The following is a 19811-nucleotide window of genomic DNA, read 5'->3' on the forward strand; positions in this document are numbered from 1 at the left end:
AGAGGACCTGCTGTGCTCAGAAAGTGCATGACGTTAGAATTTTGCTTTTGAAGATATTAAGGAAATGGAGACGGCAGAGATCAGGAACCTAAATTTGATACCCAACCTGATGCCCTACTGTGAGTGGCTTCATATCCCTTGTGCTTGCCATCATTGTGTGAGGCTTTGTAGGTGTTATTCTTAATCGTTGTGTGAGACCTGGGTAACTATATCCTGAATTGCATGCACTCTCTCTCCATGTGGCATTGATCATGTATACCCCATATACCCAAACCCAGCATTGATGTGCACCTCCCTCTGTATGGCCTTGATGATTGTGTGAGGCCCATGTGGCTGCACCATGCATTGTGGTGCACGCTCTCTGTCTTTGCACCCTTATCACCATACATCTTCAGCACTGCGCATTGATAACAAAGTGAGATCCATGTGTTTATATAGCAGTGCATTATTCCTCAAGGTACTATGATGACCTTGTGAAGTTTGTGTGCCAGCATCACGGATAGTTGTGCACCTACGTCAGTAAGATGCTGATGGCCTCAAATAAATCTTTGCATGTGTGCTTTACTATACAGCATGCACACAAAGTTATGAAAATTGAAAACTATGTCTAAGCATAGCATGTTGAACTGGAAGGGTACCCTTCCAGTACAAAACCTACACTTAACATCATGCACACTGTTAGATTATGGTGCAAGGGAGTGTTCATTGGCTCATTGTTAGAAACGCGGTTTCTGGTTGCCTAGGGTATGCACCTAAGCCAGGCAGAACCCACCACTATAGTCATGGCAAGTAAGTTACACACCAGAGATAACCTGTGCTCACCCCCTGGTAGCTTGGTGCAGAGCAGGCAAGCTTATAATCAGAGGCAATGTGAAAAGCATTTGTGCACCACACTCACTCAGAAACACAATGAATAGACCACAAAAGAGACTCTACGCAGGATTATATAAAAATGTATCATATATTCTACATAGCATAAGACTAAAATGATATAAATCATAAACATTGTGCATACTATGCAAGTCCTAAAATAGTACTTGTTATGCTGTCTATGCAAGAATCAAAATGATATACTTTATAATATCAGGGCACAAAATGCAACAATTTATGAAATAGAAATGTGAATCATCACATTAGTAAGCAATGCAATATTGGGCAGAGTAAAATACATAAATCACCAAATATCCCCCACAAGTGCAGTCACCACTTATGTACAGCACACCTGTGCTTCTCTTACATGTCATGCGGCAAAACAGGGAGCCCCTTTGGGCTAAATGCAACTGTACACCATAGGCCACAGGAAAACCTGCGCACCTACCACATGAGGTACAGTAATGGGTTACAAGAGTGCTGGACCGAGCACTCAAAATCAGGGGCTTTGGTGTGGTCTTCACCCGACCGGTGTGGTGCAAAGCCCAGCAATTGGAAAGCGCACAGTACCTGGCAATCTTGGGCTTCCTCGGGACCGGTAAACAAAAGTACCCAGTATCTCTAAGTACACGCACTCGGGAGTTTCAAAATGTCAAGATTTCCAAATCTGGCCACAAGTAGCTGCACAAGCTTTGGCGAGTCCTTAGCCCTTCGTTGGTACTCAGACTTGTTACCTCAGTCACCCCACGATGTAGCGGCTCAGACGCAACTCTTGGTGAACAACACAGAGCCACCCACTTGCACAATTCTGCTAGGATGACACAGTACCTGGGATGCGGAGGGTGGTCCTCAGGGTTCTGGGGACCCCCTCTGCCTCCTTGCAATTATAACAGGTTGCTGGGGGATCACTGCGTAAGTCAGTAGTGCGCCGACTCGTAAACAGACATGAGCAGTCGAGTGGGTGTCTGCTTTGGCCCCAGGGGTACTGGGGATTGTGTGTTGGAATCGGGATTCTGCTTTCCCAGAAAGAAGGAAGTTGAGTGTATTTAGGTGCCACACTAAATTCCCAGCAGCACCAGATACCGCACTGGACCATTCTGACTCAACGGAGTGCTGGCAAGGCAAAACAAGTAGCGCTCAACATGCACTGATGCAGGACAAGTTGAAACACACATTGCTATTTAACAAAATGCAGCGCTGTCCTGGAACTTACCTGAACAGTGAGGGGGCCCGTCCCTGAAGAGCACTGGCGGCACAAAGTGCAGGCAGGCAGGCTACAGGCCACCACCTTGGTTTCCTCAGCAAAGTGGCAGTTTCTCTATCACCCAAGCAGGTTAGCACAACAAAGAAAAGCAGTCTAAGTGGTGATTTTCCTGGCAGTACCGCAGTCCTCTGGTACCATATGTAGAGCCAGCAGCACACTGTGTCTAAAATCATGGAATCAGAACCCTTGTTCTTATACCCCAACATGTCTTTGATCAAGGGAGAACTTCAAAAGAGACTTTTTAAGTGCACAACACCCCATATGAACCTAAGCCCAAGTTCCAGATTTCAGTACGGAGTAAATCAGCCCTTTGTGTGAGGGCAGGACACAGCATATACAAATGTAAGTATGTCACGCCTCCCTCTTTCCCAGCCCAGGAAGACTATCAGTATGCAGATGTAACGCTGTCACACCCAACCCTTCCTGTGTGATAGCTGTCTGGAAAGTATGCACAAAGGGTAGTTGTCACCCTGGCCCAGACGTGGATTGGCATCAAGCTGCAAAGCACAAAGAGTAATAAGCATAGAGCAAAGCCCACTTTCTTAAAGTGGCATTTCTAAAATAGTAATGTAAAATCCAACTACACCAGTAAGCAGGATTTATCACTATTCCAAACACACCAAACATGGCAACGCTGCTCCTTTCAGATCCGGAATTACCACTTAAACACATATAAGGGTATTCCCAATGGTAGTCTATCAGAGGAGTAAGCCTCACAGTAATGAGAAACAAAATAGGCTGTCTGTCACTACCAAGACATGCCGCACAATAAAGGCACATGTCCTACCTTGTACTTACACAGCACCCTGGCCATAGGGCTACCTAGGGGCTACCTTAGGGGTGACCTATACATAGCAAAAGAGGAGTTTAACGCTTGGCAGTAGTTTTATATGCCATGTCAATATGGCAGTAAACTGTCCACACAGGTCCTGCAGGGGCAGGCCTGAGACAGGTTTGAAAGGATACTTCTGTGGATGGTACAAGCGGTGCTGCAGGCCCACTAGTAGCATTTGATTTACAGGAATAGGTATATGGTATACCACTGTACAAGGGACTTACAGGTAAATTGAATAGGCCAAACAGATGGAATCCAATCATACCCTTGTTTAAAGGAGAGAATGCATGCACTGATTAGCAGTGACACAGTGCCCAGAGTCCTAAAGTCAACAAAAAGAGGGTCAGAAAAACAGGAGGTAGAAGGCAAACTGTTTGTGGATAACCCTGCAAAAAAGGTCAGGTGCAACATTCATGCCAACCTCAAGTGCAACACCACAAGCAGAGAGAAAGCCAGTGCCATATCTTAGTAGACATGGGGCTGCTCTGCTCTCTTTGACGCAATGCAGTGCAGCAACTTTGCGTGATGCGATGTGTTGCATAAATAATTCCTACGTGTGGTCCCTCATTTCTTGTGAGTGAAGCATGTTCTACCTGAACTTGATGTTCTGCCCCAAGCCAACCTCCAATAGTAAGACTTGACTGTTTACATATCTACACCATGAATGAAACCAGGATGAGTAGGTAGTACTTAGTTTTTAAAAGAGCTATTGTTCCTTTGGTTATACAGACAGCAGCAATATTTGTCACAACCACTGCCTAAATTAACTTGAGTAATAGGGTAAGAACTTGTCTGACGTGCATAGAACTATAGGAGAAGGGCAAAGATGCAGTATTTGCCATTGTGCCATGCTACCAGTGAGCAAACGTCCAGTTACAATTGGGATGTGTTCAAAATTGTATAACAACCTCATTCCATGGCACACAAACAAAGGGCCTCATTTAGGAGGCTAATTTGTGCATCGAAACGTCACTCTTTTGACATTCCGGCGACGCAATGTGCCCCGGCAAATTTACAAGGCCATGTAAAGCCACTTTACATGGCTTTTCATGTCCTTGTAAATATGTACCCCTTTCACGCAGAACACTGCATGAAAGTGGCAATCCATGGGTGTTGCTGTACATGTTCCCACGCAACACATCTGAAGCATTCCCAGATTTACGAGAAATTGTAAACCTGGGAATGCGTCAGAATCTAACGCTACCCCAGAGGTGGCGTTTGGGAGGCGCAACGAAGAGAAAGGTTTTCATTTCTCCTCGTCTTTTCCTCTTTCTATGTGTGCTGCATTGTGCAGCACACATAGAAAGAGGAAATCGCCTGTATTGACTGATTTTATGCACGAAGGTGTCCCTTTCGGCACAAAATCAATCAGCCTGCAAAAGAGGCACCTTTGCACCATGGTGAAAGGATGCCTGTGTTGGCAGGAATGCACTGTATCTCGTAGACATGACACATTTCTGCCCTTTTGTTTTGATATAGAGCAGTGCAGCAAGGGATCTTGCTGTGCTGCCCTACGTCAAAACCTCATAAATGAGGCCCAAAGTATATGACACCTGCATTTCACAAACTTAAACATTTAGCAGCATATTTACAAAGAAATCATGCAATGCAGCGCAACAAGTAAAGTTGCTGCAGTGCATTGCGTGAAAGAGAGAGAGCAGAACTGTGCAATATCCCCCTTCAGCGCTAATGACAAGGGTAACTCGTCATGGACTTTCCATTGATTTCAATGGAAAGTCAATGGACCTCGCACACACCCCTTAGCAGCCAAGTGGTTAATAGAAATGATGCAGTCCTACTCTCTCCTTGTGCTGGCACAGTTTGTGCTGCCTAGTGTCAACACAGACACCCTTGCGCCATAGTGCAAGTGTGTCTGCGTTATGTTCCGGATAGTTTTTGTGCACACAAACTATCCTTGGAGGCTGTTTTCTCTTTGTGCAAGTGCTGTAGAATGCAGCATGCATGCAAAGAGGAAATAAAGAGTAGAAATAAACATATTTTTCCTTGTTGCGGCAGCCTGAGACAGGAGCATCATTTTGATGTAAGCCATGTCTGCATCTCAGGAACGCCCCCTGACACAAAGTAATGCAATGCAATGCACTATGTTGCATTGAATTACTTTACCTTACAAAACCGACACAAATCGACATTTGTGTGGCTCTGTAAATACCAAAAAGGACTTTGCATCAGAGCTGCACCAGGAAAGTGTCACAATTCCAACACGAAATCTTTGTAAATCTGAGCCCGATGGGCATATTGCTCAAATGTTCGCACAACACAAAGCAGCAAGCAAAGTTGCTGCGTTGAGTGAACAGGAGAGAGCAGTATAGTGCCGTATCTACTAAGATATAGCGCTATTCAGCTCTCTCCGTGCGCTCGTACACTTCGCGCTTGTTACGGGCAGGATTGTTTTTGTGCAGGAAGGGATACGTTTCGGCACAAAAACAGTGTTGTAAGGCAATTTCCTCTCTCTCTCTCTATGTGATGCACAATGCATAATACCTAGAAAGGGTAAGTAACAAGGAAAAATACAAATATTTCTCCTCAATATGCCTCACTAGCGAAGGCATAGCACTTTCAAGCATTCCCAGATTTACAAGCTTTAGTTAATCTGGAAATGTGTCAAAACCCATGGGAGGATGCATGAGAACACCCATGATCCACCCATGGAACATTTTCGAGACGCAGTGTAACGCAGCACAAGGACCTGCCGAGTGTTACATTTTGCTTACAAAGCTACGGAAATCAGCCCAAAGTATTGGTCAACTGTGAATTTGCACATGTAACAAACACATTTTTCTCAAGATGGCAAATATTTCTCTATGAGTGTTAATCCTTTTCCCCTGGCTGCCAGAACAAAATGAGTTTTGGGAGACGTGTTCTTACAATGGTCCAGCACATGTACACAAATCGGGTCTGAAAATCACTAGAGAATGTTTGTGAATACCCGAAAAGTTAAGACAGCATAGGTTTTCACCAGATGTTGAAAGGACACCACTGTCACTCCTCTGTGAACAACTATATTCAAATTCCTGGTGTGAGATTTACAAATGAAAAATCCACCCTACTTGCACATTTCCCCGAATCATTAATTTCATTACCAGGCAGTAATGTCCCCAAAATTCTGATTTCATATATCAGGCTCGCCAGTTGCACCAACCGATACCTCTTTTTGTGCACGTAAGCATTACAAACACAATCTGATGTAAATCGACCATTAAATTATCAAATAACCTTGTAAATAAAACCTGTCAGCTTTGTATGGAGCACATAGGCATCACAAACTGACACACAAAACATTCTTTATTTTTTGCTTTTTGCGTTGTATAAAAATATAATTTATAAGTTAATCAATTAGTATATCACTGATATAACATTTACTCATGCCATTCACAGTGAGAATCAATTCTTAGATTTGCTTTATTCAATAGGGAGTGCGACATCCTTTTGTCTTGTACAAATCCAAAGCCATTCAGACATGGGAAAATGGAAAGGGGAGCCTTTGACATCTCTTCAGCTATTTAATTTCACACTCAACTAATCCTTTAATAATTTTCTCTCAGTCAGAATATAAAAGGCTAACATTACCAGTTTCCTAATTAAATTTAAAACAAGTTATTATAGTTAGAGGGGAAATGTCTTTAACCTTCATCCAGTTTCAATAATCTTTTCACTGCAAATGGAAAGTGATAAATTGCCATTTGGGAATTGTGGAAGATTTTTGTGCCTCGCCTCATTTCATTGCACGGAAGCAGATTTATCTGACCGTCTAGCACGTTTAGCGTGGTTCCTTTTATAATATAGACCATCATTCATCAGAAAAATAATTCTAGCCAGGGTAAGGCTAGAATGGTTCTCATCCAACCGAATCTTATAGTACATTTTCTTCTTTATTTTACCTATGTTAATCTATAGGACACCTTTCAACAAGGTCAGAAAAATTAGTCAGAAGTTCTAAATGTAAAAGTGTCTGATTCACAAAAATTCCTTTCCCATCCTATGCACACTGGCCATGCGTCATACCGTTCTGCTGTTTTTTTTTTTTTTTTTTTTTAAACAGATTTTTATTGGGTTTTCGTACAAAACACACATCAATTGTAACATTCCCCATATCCTCGATCGTATGTAAGTGGACCTTTACAGTAAAATCCTATATAGCGGTCCCCAGTATGTACGGGGTCAAGGGTATAAAATCTCAAAAGGGCAGTCTACTTATCGTGCCCTTACAGTTCTAAGAGATGCTAAAGGTAACTTCCCTCCCCCCCCCCCTCCCAGTCCCCGCCATCGGTGCGTAGTTAACATTGCAGTCATTGTGGTTTTGATGCACAGGAGCAGTCAGGTAAGGAATCATGCTCTGTACCTGTCACGTTACAGGGGTATAATCCTGTCATAATGCTAGTCCGCCGGGTCAGGGCATGTGTCATGGTCACGTAGTGTTTGTACCAGGGCCTCCCATGCTTGTGCCATCTCTAAAGCCTTGTCATTCTGCTGTCGTCGTGCCAATTGAAACCTCAGTGTGCTTTCCCCACTAGCCCATTTAAGGAACTCATTGCACCATCTAGCACCCGTTGGACCCGTTTGTGCCTTCCAGTGTCGCGTAATTTCGCGCTTCGCAAGGATGAGCCCCATGTCTATGAATTTGCTTGTAATCTTGTTTTTAGGGGTATGCGGAAACCAATGGAGGACCCCAACAGCCATGTCAAACCTCAAGTCTCGCTCTGTCACCTCGTTAAGAGTATCACCCACTGTTTTCCAATAAAGGTCTAAACTAGGACAGGTCCACAGCATGTGGTCAAGCTCTACACCAACAACCTGACATCTGGGGCAACTCGCTGAGTCTACGTCAAAGTATTTCCTGATCTTTCCCGGGGTCAGGTATGCCCTACCGTTCTGCTGTTTTCATTCTATTCAAAGTCATGATTAGGCTAGTGTCCCAAATACTGCCTAGTCTTTGCCAACAGGAAAGCAAAAGGAGCATGGATGATGGCCCACTGGGCACAACATGGCTCCACTCTTGGGCGACGGAGAGCAAGTCCATGAAGAGAAACACTTTAGGACATTTTACTCCTTTAAATAGGTCTTTTTACTCTTGAACAAGTGGTAAGAGTATTATTCTGGTGCAGACTCATAAGTGACGTGGGGAACATTGGCACTACCCTGTACATATTGATCCAGGTTGATCCTCTCTTGATCCAGTTTGATCCTACTCTATGTCATGCTGAGCATAATTGGTCTACCACCTGTTATCTTGTCCCAATAAGAAGATAAAGTTAGAAAAATGTGAATGTGTGCTGTGGAACGTCATGTGAGGTTGCATTCCTTTGTGAAAAAGGAATGCAATGGCTCAGAGACACAGCAATGCAGAAATGTAAACCTGTAGGATTAAACCTAGAACTCAGTAAAGTGCAAATTGTTTGAGGATTTAAAAATACGCCAGGAGTAATAAGGGTAAAGTATGCACAGATTCCCAAATGTATTTCTGCTTTACTGTACATACGCCTGCAGACTTTCTGCAGGACATACATTCCACAGGACTGAGAGGCAAATGATATGTGGCTCTGTGATTATGCACATTAAAAATGCCAAGGGTATTATTAGTACTGCTGATTACTACTGTACCTTTATTGAGCCATTCATTATAAGTTTGGCCAGCTGGAATGGGGAAAAGCATGTTGAAATTAGCGATACTGCACTGTTTTGGTAATGTTTTAGTCTAGATGTCCCAACTTTTTTTTAGCTTTTTGAAGTTGGATATATGCCTGGAAATACTGGGACACTTACAATACTGTTTTGGACCAAAACAGGAAATATGGACCCAAAGTATTGGTCAACTGTGAATTTGCACATTTAACAAACACATTTTTCTCAAGATGGCAAATATTTCTCTATGAGTGTTAATCCTTTTCCCTTGGCTGCCAGAACAAAATGAGTTTTGCGAGACGTTTTCTTACAATGGGTTGCACACTTTATCCAGCACATGTACACAAATCGGGTGTGAAAATCACTAGAGAATGTTTGTGAATACCCAAAAAGTTAAGACAGCATAGGTTTTCACCAGATGATGAAAGGACACCACTGTCACTCCTCTGTGAACAACTATATTCAAATTCCTGGTATTAGATTTACAAATGAAAAATCCACCCTACTTGCACATTTCCCTGAATCATTCATTTCATTACCAGGCAGTAATGTCCCCAAAATTCTGATTTCATAAATCAGGCTCGCCAGTTGCACCAACCGATACCTCTTTTTGTGCACGTAAGCATGACAAACACAATCTGATGTAAATCGACCATTAAATTGTCAAATAACCTTGTCAATAATACCTGTCAGTTGTGTATGGAGCACATAGGCATCACAAGCTAGTTGCAGAGTGTCTACGGAATTGACAGTGAGGGTTGCAGTGAAGCGTGATTCAACACTGTGATGTTAGGTACATTTGTAACTAACTAATGAAAGTATTGGTTCTACTTGTGTGGGTAGAGTTTATGCTGTGGGATGTAAGCATATGTTATAGTGAAACTGTAAAAATATTTTACTTAGGAACCAAGTGTTATGTTATAACGTCATAGTGTTTTCTTAGATAGAAACCCGTATATTCAAGCATCAATTGAAGAGAATATTGCTCCTTTGAGAATTCTAGCAGCCAGCTTTGAATTTCTATTAGCTATTTGCATAAGGGAGAAAGTTGTTTTTAATTGTGCATTGAAGAAAATTCAAAATCTTTACTTGCTTACCGCAATCTAACTTGGATATAGTTAAAAGAACTTAAAGGTCTATGATGGCTCCTAAACTAATAGCTATGGATGAATTGGTGTGTGCCATACAGGACAAGGATAAAGGCAAGTGTTAGAAGTTTAATAGTAATAGTAAAATGAACTAAAATTCTTATAAGTGTGGTTCTAAGTTACATCTCAGCCATAGTCCTAATTACCCCGATGCAGGACAGAGATTTTACAAATGTAGGAAACTGGGACAATTCCAATGTGTTTGGCGGGGTAGTAAACCTTATTAAAGTATTAATGTAAATTCTGTAGAATAGGTTGAACAATTCTTTAGCAGTAATTTGGCATTGAGTATAGAAGAATAAGGGACTACCTGTTCAATTATCAAATTTAACGGGTCCTTTGGTTTTTTACACAATTGAAAAGATGGCATTAATATTATGGTTCACTTAGGCTCACCCGTTACTATTATTTAGGTTTTGTTGCTAATTGGTGGAAATTAGATTTGAAGGTATCTGACGTTAATATAAAAGCTTTTGGTGAGTTTGAGGTAAACATGTTGGGCTTATTCAATGATACACTTGAATTCATGGGACGTTCCATCAATATCAAAATTTACATTGTGGAAAGTGTTAGAAATATTGTTGGTGGGTGGGATGTGTTCAAAGTGGGTGTTGAGTTGACACCTGGTCCTGAGATTCCAATATTTATTGAGGAGATTTCTGCCTCAGCACTTGTAAATGATGATGACAATGTTAATCAAATTTTAGAGCAACACAAAATGTTTCTTTCTCATATTGGGTATGTAATGGGTTTTGAGCATAAATATGTTTACATTGTGAGGCAATTCCTACTGTCCATATATTACCCTCTGTAACACTACAATTAAGCATGTACGGTAATCCTAAGAAATTGTTAGAAACACTTTGTGAAGATGATACAACCAAACCTAGAAACTCTTCAGAATGGGCTTCAGTTGTGGTATTGTACTCAAAAAAGCAGGTGAGATAAGACCATGCTGATTTCCACTTTCTGAATAATAAAATTTTTGTGAATTAACTATGAGGGTGCCATAACGGCAAAAGAGTGGTTGGATGCATGTGCTTCTGATGAGCAGCTCAGTAAAGTAAAAAAAATACTTGGCCACCAGATAGGAATTTGGACTGCAATGTGTGTAGTTTTACTCTGGTATCTTCTGAGTTAGACATCAGAGGGTGTATTTTAATGAGCAATGGTTTATTAATTTCATGGAAAATATTTGCAAAACAAATCTTCAGAATAATACATATTGGGATTCCAGGTTCAACAGCAAGCAACAAGCATGCTAAAAAGTACCACTTTAGTCTGGCCTGAATAATGCCTCACCACATGATAAGGGATAACTTACTGTTTTGCCCAATACTTTTCTAAATTGATGTATTATTGGTTTTGTGTAATCTCACCACAGATGTTGTGATTAATTCTTAAATGGTGTTTTCAGCATGGACGGGGTTCGGAAGAGTCTTATATCAGATTATGGGACACAATTTAGTTTGGACCAAATTATTTTTTTTTTTAACTTTTTGTTATTGAACAAGCTTTGTATTTGCCTTTTAGTCAATAATCAAGTTAAATGCACCAATGGGTTTCTAAAACAAGGCATACAAACTGCCTTGGCTTCCAGTTTAGATGTTGCCAGCTATCTTCGCAAGTAGGTATGGAGTTATCACAATGCATCACAAACAGTTTCCGGATATTCCCATTTGCATCTATTAAGAGGTAGAGAGGGTCAGACCTGTCTAACACTCAAATTGCCTAATATTTGTGATATGTAGGATAATTGCAATAATATCGTGAAAGACAGATTGTCCACCCTATGAATTCAAAACAGTGCTTACCATGATACTTTATCAGGAATTAAAAGTAAGAAACTCAATGTAGGTAATTGGGTATTCATTAAAACAAATTATGACGGTACGCAAGGGTGATTCCACATTTTCAAAGTCATTTCAATTTTCCAGTACCGCTATATTGCTATATTCCACTACTTCTATATTGTTCAAAGCAATATAGTTGGTGGAACAAGGGGTCTGTGGTTGTGCTCATATCAGGTCAGATTGATATTCTTTGTAAAAGAAAAGCAAATGGTTTGATTTCTTCCTGGATGGATTTTGATGCATCAGAGTGCAATGTCAAGAATTCTACACATGCACAATGTGCACAAGCTTTGCATAACTTCACTGAAACATATGTTGCCAATCAGAGCACTCAAACAAGTGATGTTCCACTTAATGATGATAATGCTAATCTTGTTTGGCAGGATGTACCAGCTCCTGCTAAAAAATACAAAAGGTTGGGGAGAATTGCTAAAAGGTTTAATGATGTTGTTAAGTATTAAAAGTCATTCATTTTTTACTTGTTTATATTCATGATTCTGTTTTTCTTTTGAAGTAATTAATTTGTTGTACTTTTTATTAAAAAGGGAAATGCCATAACGTGTTTAGTGTTATGTTTTTTAAAATCTGCTCAGTATATTATTTCTTAGGCCCAAATTTACTAACACTTTGTGCTGGGTTTGCGTCGCCTTTTTTTTCTATTGTTTTTTATTTGCATTTTCATCATATTAAATAACAAACACTGCAGTGCTATGTTATAATGATTAAGCGGACATGGCTGGGTTGCACTTACGCCCAGGGGACCTGAGGTCTCTAAAGTTCCATCTGCAATATTATACACAAGTAGATACAAAGAAATTAGAAGACATTTCAGCACCTCTACTCCACATCCATACATTACAATACCATTCCATAGTGTTGTCATTGGACACATCGGGCATGTAGTTGATACATTAAACATCTACATTTCTACAGTTCAGCCAAGTTACATATGGTTCCCATATATCTTTGGGTCGGGATCTGATTGGTTGAAGTTCCCAGTATGTGGAAAGTTGTGTGCTGCAGTAAGCGACTTGTGCAATCCAGTCTTTGGCTAGTGGGGGTCGCATTGCGCCCCAGTGGAGAGCAACCTGCCTTTTTGCCATCAGTAGGAGTAGGGAGGGAATCTTGCGTAATTTAGGGGGCACCGTCTGTAACACTCCGAGCAGGGACGCGAGTGGCATGAGGGGGGAGGTCCTGGCTGGTTATGTCTTTAATATGCTCATAAACCTCCAACCAGAATTGTGCTATAGGCCTGCAGCTCCAGGCTAGGTGTGTAAAGTTAGCGCGGGAAGATCCACATCTCCAACAACAATCATCCTCTTGCAATCCCATTTTATGCAATTGTATAAGAGTGCGTTATAGACGATGTAAGAATTTAAAGTGTATAAGCCGGAGGCGATAATTTGGCGACAGGCACTCTAGCTTTTGGCAACTCAGCTTCCATTGTGTGTCTGTGAGGAGGCATCCAATTCCACATCCCAAGCAGTATGGGAGGGAGGGACTATTAGTGGGGAAGCTTTTTGCGTGCTTTTATAGATTCTTGATATGAGTTTCCGTCCCGATTTTTACCATCAAGACATTTTCTAGCGCCGGCAGGGGGGGGCGGAGGTTCTGGAAATGTGGGGAATTTGCTTCTGCAGGACGGGCTGAGCTGGTAATACAGCAATGTGTCTAGTGCTGTCTGCTCCGCGGAGGAGCACATTTGTTGAAGTGTTAAGAATTTGTCGTTATGTGTGCTTGCGCGTTCTTGAGCTTTTCGCTCCCTTGGTGGGGGAAACATGGGCTTGCTAAAAAGTAGTACGGATGGTGTGTATAATACCTCCAGGTGAACTGTTTTGCGGATACCCTCCCATGCCCATCGCATAACTTATGTAGTATCTATTTCTCCCCGTGGGCGCTTGTATGGTTGATAAAGCGCTGTAGACATTGGTAGGGGAGCTGCTCGATCTATTTCTATGGGTACGTGTGGCTGGTAGGGTGTGGGATGTGCCCAGAAATGCAGGAATTGTGCTTGCGTGTTGTAAGCGTATAAAGCGAAATCCGGGGCTGCCATCCTGCCTTGGTTCTGAGGTAGTGTCAAAATTTCCCAAGCGATTTGTGGTTGACCCCCAGCCCACACCAGTTCAATCATGAGTGAGCGTAGTCTTCCAAAGAAATGCAGTGGGAGCGGGAGCGGCAGATTAAAAAAAAGATATAGCAATTTAGGCAATACGACCATTTTTGCTATCGCTATTCGGCCCGCCGAAGAGAGTAGAAGTGTCTTCCATCTCTTGATTCTATCTTCAATCCATGCAATCACCTACCCATATTTGGCAGTTCAAAGGTCCTGGAGGTGAGTGGTTAGCCATACTCCCAAATATCGGACTGGTTCTGAAGCCCACTTCACCGAATATTCAGTATCAAATTTCTGTGTGCCAGATGTGAGAGGGAGTATCACAGATTTATTCCAGTTAATGTGTACTCCAGATAGCCCACCAAAACGTATCACCTCCCTTATAATGGGGGCCAGGTTATCTTTGGGGCGCACCATGAACAGCCTGATATCGTCCACGTACATGGACACGGTAAGAGCTCTAGTAGTGAAACCTATTCCTCTGTTGGCATGATGTTGTCGTAGACGCGCAGCTAGGGGTTCGGTCGCAATCGTGATTAGCAGGGGCAACAGAGGGCACCCCTGCCTGGTGCCACGGGTTATTGTGATCGGTTCCGATATTAACACTTTTATCCTTCATCGCGCTGTGGGCTGTGTGTAAAGGAGCTGAATCCGTTTTATAAAGGTCAGGCTGAATCCTATTCTGTAGAGCAGGGGAAAAAGGAACCCCCATTCCAAAGAATCAAATGCCTTTGAGGCAACTAGTAGCGCAGCGGCAGCAGGTAGGCTTGGCGCTAAATAGTGTAGCAACCCAAATAAGGTTCTTATGTTATGTGAAGTGGCTCTTCCCGGCACAAAGCCGGATTGGTCAGATAAGACTATCGTTGGAAGCAGTGGTTGGAGTCTAGTAGCCAAGAGTTTCGCAAAGATCTTGGCATCCAGATTAATCAATGAAAGGGGACGGTAAGATTCACAACTCTCGGGGTCCTTGTCGGGTTTGAGGAGGGCAATGATGATCGCCTCCCTCATCGATGCGGGAAGGACGCCACATTCCAATGCCTCCTGGTATACCTCCAAAAGGCGGGGGACTAGGTCCTCAGCATATTTTTTGTAAAATTGCGCGGTGAGACCGTCTATCCCTGGCGCCCTGTTCGCTCTCATTTCGCCAATCAATTGCCGCACATCTTCCACAGTGAATGGTATTTCAAGGTACTCTCTGTAGGTATTGTTGAACCATACAAGCCCTATTGAATCAAAGTATTCTTCTAATGCCGAGGTCTCGGGTGTTGCTTGTGAGCTGTGCAATTGGGAATAAAAGTCACGCATAGTGTTTAAAATGTCTGGAGGGGCGTACTATTTCATTTGTTGTAATAGTGAGTGCAGTAACAAAAGTGCCCCCCATGGTGGTTTCAGCAGATTCGCTAGCGTTTTTCCCGGCCTGTTCCCTTCACCATATTTCCTTGCAATCGCATATTTGTGTAGAAACTTCACTTCCTTATCCGCCTCCTCCTGATAAGCTGTCAATTTCCCGCGGATCTGACCCAATAGGCCCGCCAATGGTTTTTTGTAATATTGTTTTTCAAGCGTGTGCAATTCTGATTCTAGGCGTTTAAGGCTTGCACCAATGTCTCTGAGCACTCTATGCTGCCCTATATACAATATCCGCGTATAACCACTTTAAAGGCCTCCCAAAATGTGCCTACTGAATCTACGGATCCCGTGTTATCAAAGTATTCAGTGATGTGCTTTTGTAGTTCCTCTCTAAATGCTGTGTCGATTAACGCGTTAGGGGGCAAGCGCCAGGCAAGTGGCTGTCTATATGGCTGGGGTACTTGTAGGGTCAGGGTAACTGGAGAGTGGTCAGACAGCGTACAAGCGTGATGGGAGGCGTCTAACACCCAGGAGTTTAAGTCAGGGGAAGTAAAGCAAAAGTCCAGCCTCGACCAGGCATTATGATGGTACGTGATACAGGTACCCTTCCGGACTTGGGGGTGGAGGCTCCGCCAGGTGTCCAATAGTCTGTAGTCACCCACTAGTTGCTGTAAAACTGCTGCTGCTTGTGTGTGATGCACACTTGAGGTTCCCACCCTGTCGCACTTGATGGACATTACCATGTTAAAGTCCCCCCCCCACAGCAATGCTGCATCTCCCATGGACTGTATGGCATGCCACACCTTCTGAAAGAAGGAGGGATCGTCCACGTTTGGCCCATATACATTTGCAATTAGAACCTGCTTATGAAACAGCGTTCTCAATGCCAACACATATCTCCCTTATCTCTCTTCCGTGTCACTTACTTAATTTCATGGTTTGCCATGGGGTGCCCCTTTTAATTAACGTCGCCACTCCGCGGGAGTAGCTAGAGTAGCATGAGGTAAACACCTCACTCCATCTATTAGATCGCAGCCTGTCACTAGTGGATGATGTAAGGTGTATCTCTATGAGGATGCATATCACAGCCGAATGTCTCGACAGATGGGACTGTATTAGACGTGCCTTCCTATGGTCATTTAGACCGCGCACGTTCCATGTTAGACATGTTAATTTAGGCATAAAGATATTGAAGAGTGAGTACCCCTGGTCATAGTCGGTATCCCCACATGTTGTAGTGTTCTCTAGTATGTTAAAAGGCCTCTAGCGGGATGTGTGCCATGTCTGGTCAGAATTTGTACAGTACTAAGAGCTGAAGCACATTGCAATGAACAACAAACTATTTCAAACAAGTCCCACCGCCCACCTCCCACTCCAACCCCTAAATCAGGTTGAGTCTCAAAATTGCCCATCCCCCAAATTAGAACATCTTCAGAATTAGTCAAATAGGGGAATCATCCCAGAGGGACGTAAGGTTGCCGGCATACTACCCCGTCACATCGTAATAGGATGGCTGAGCGTCATGAACCACTATCAAAACTATTTTTCTACTCATATTCAACTTAATTAGTTTAACATGTTAGATGTGCCTGTCACACATTAACAAAGGTCAAGTCATCTCTGTATATGGAACTACGGTGGGATAAAGAAATTAGTCATTGTCACTTAGCTGGCTCTGTGCCTGAGTGTCCACGTCCCGCGGCTGATCTTGTTTCTGTCTTGATTGTTGTTTGGCGTATTTCCGCGTAGTGCTGGCTTCCGTGAAAAAGAGGGGTTTACTGTTTGCCTGAACATAGAGTTTTGCAGGGTAAAGCATAGCATATGCCTTCTGTAGCAATTTCTTGGCAGGTTGAATCTCTCTCCTTGCTGCTTGGACGGCCTGTGTAAAATCGGCATACAGTGAAATGGCATTGTTCTGGTAGTGGAGCTCCCCCCGTTCTCGGGCTAATCGGAGGAGAGTATCTCAGTCCCTGTAATTTAGCTGACGGGCATGTATCGGTCTCGGGGGGGGGGACCCGGCAGGGGCCCCAAGGTGTGGTGAGCCCACTCTACCAGGAACATGACTGAGAGGTCCGTCCCGAACAGGTCCTGCAACATACTCTCAACATACTTCTCCATATTTATAATGTTCGTGGACTCCGGCACCCCGTTATTCCTCCATGAGTGAGCTTCAAGATCTTCATTTCGCGCTTTAATGACCTCCAGAACCTTCTCCATCTGCAGTAGATCGTTGTGCGTTTCTGCTTGGTGATCATCGGTGTCCGAAACTCTTTTTTCCAGTTCCGTTAGCTGCGCCTCGTGTTTGTCAACTTTACGTGAGACATGGTCCATGCATGCTGCAAGCGAGTCTATCTTGGCGTCACTTTCCTTCAAGTAGCCTCTTACTTCACGTAGCATTGTTTTCACATCGTTGTCTTGGTCGTGGTCCAGCTGTGTTTCTGGCACCACCGTTTGCGACAAGGTGTCTCCCTCCTCGTTGCGTGTGCAGCGCCTGTCGAATGTGAGTTTAGGTTGTTTGTTGTCGCCTTTCCCCATAGTAGACCTGCGTTGCGGCAACACCATTTGTGATGAGCGAGGTGACAAGGGGCAGGGTGAGCGAGGTGACAATGTGCAAGAGAATAGTGGGCTGGACACCTACGAGGCTTGTGTAGGTTATGCTGGGTATGCTGGGTTATACTGGGTTATACTGCATGTTATACTGGGTTAAGCTGCAGGTTATGCTGGGTTATGATGCAGGTTATGCTGGTTTATGCCGCATGCTTTGCTTCCAATGTTGTTAACTCCAGACATACAACCCCTGTCAGAGAAGATCACCAGCTCTTCACCATCTCTGCAGGTTCATGAGGACGAAATCCGCGTTCTGTGCGTGATGCTGCCACTGCCAGTCTACATGCGGCAATCGGGAGCAGATCCGACAATGTCTGCCATTTTGTGTTGTCTGGCTTGCTAGCAGCGGGACATCTGGCCACCAATTCCACTTGCCCAGGACTCTCCACAGCTCCAGGGCCCAGTCGGCATACATATGGTCACGCAGTTACGTGCCAGGCTCACATCCACTGCACAATCAAGGGTAGGTTGCCTGCGGGCAAATGAGGACGACCCGCTCGTTCTCCGTCACGTCTCGCTTTAATTTTGTCAACAGCCAGGGCAAGACTATATGACCGGCAGCCACAGGGGGCCTCGGCAGAAGTATGATCAGTTTTGCGTGCGTGGCAATGAGCGGCAGGATCCCCACAAGTCCTTGATCTCCACCTCACAAGCATAGTGCTTGGGCCTCCTCTACGCTCCCCCCTCCACAGGCCTTTACTTCAACATGGGTGCCGCTGCCGCGACAGGAGCCGGCCATGTCCCCCAAACACTGTCAAGCCCCCGCGCTGCTGTCCCCTCTCACCGTGATATCTTCAGCACTACACTCGTTGTTCTGTTCTGTGTGTGCCGCAGTCCGGCCTGTTATGAAGTTAGCAGACTAGTGGTTGTGGGTGGAGCCCAGGGGTGGACAGGAAGAGGAGGGGACGGACAAGGGAAGAGGCAGATAGAGTAGGGACAGGGGAGAAGCAAGTTGTATGAGAATAAAGCTCCAGTAAGATAACGATCTGTGTCTGTGGTTATTGGTAGCAGGATGCTACAACTGGCGACGAGGGTGGGATAAGAAAACCCACAACCCACAGCACGTCGTGAAACACCTGTCCCTAGGCAGCGCCGAAGAAAACGCTGCCGAGTGAAGCTTAGCTGCCGCCTGAGAAACGAGGCCAGCAGCCGGTGACCCTGCTCCTCCAAGAGACCAAGAGGAAGCTGAGAAGGGGCCGCATGACCGAGCGCTGAACCGCTCGAGGGAAAGAAAAGGAGCCGATCGCGCTAAAGCGCATCTCACGCTGGAAGCGTGCGCCCCGGGTGAGTGGCGAAATTACAGAGATCGGGAGCCCACTCCGACCCTGTGTGGCGCCCACAACCGAGCAGGAAGTGCCCCAGGACATCGAACGTCGTCTGGGAGATGCCGCTGTCAAGCGCCGCTGAGAGCGCTGAAACCGGGGCTTGAGCAGTCCCCGACAGAGGAAAACCTCACGCCCGATGCGTGAGTCATAGCAGGTGATCGGCAAGGAAGCGCGGGAACCTGCAGAGCGAGGCGGGAGCCCACCCCAACCTCACCTGGTGCCAGCAGTGATCAAGAGAAGATATCCTGGCCGGCGCTGTGGCCTGAAGTCAACTGCTGGTGAGTCCAGAGCAAGTGGAACCGAATGAGCAGAGAGAGAGAAAGCCTCGTGTGTGCCTGCAGTGACGGCGGCCATCTTGAAGTCAGGCACTGGGCAAAGAAACAAGCATTGGCACCAGAAGCTAAACAAGCATTGGCAAATAAACAAGCAGTGGCAAATAAATAAGCATTGGCAAACAAACAAGCATTGGCCAAGAAACAAGCATTGGCACCAGAAACTAAAAAAAAAATGAAAGTGTGTCCTCATGTAACGTAACTGGTGCTATGTAAAGCGCTCTGATACCTGATTCGGTTCGGGTCTAGTTCGCGCTATATAAAACTCTGCAAAAAAAAACAAAAACAAAAAAACTAAACAAGCATTGGCAAATAAACAAGCAGTGGCGAATAAACAAGCATTGGCAAACAAACAAGCATTGGCCAAGAAACAAGCATTGGCACCACAAACAAGCATTGGCCAAGAAACAAGCATTGGCACCAGAAAATAAACAAGCATTGACAAATAAATAAGCATTGGCAAACAAACATCAC

Source organism: Lissotriton helveticus, chromosome 8 (assembly GCF_964261635.1).
Source record: "Lissotriton helveticus chromosome 8, aLisHel1.1, whole genome shotgun sequence".
Lineage (NCBI taxonomy): Eukaryota > Metazoa > Chordata > Amphibia > Caudata > Salamandridae > Lissotriton > Lissotriton helveticus.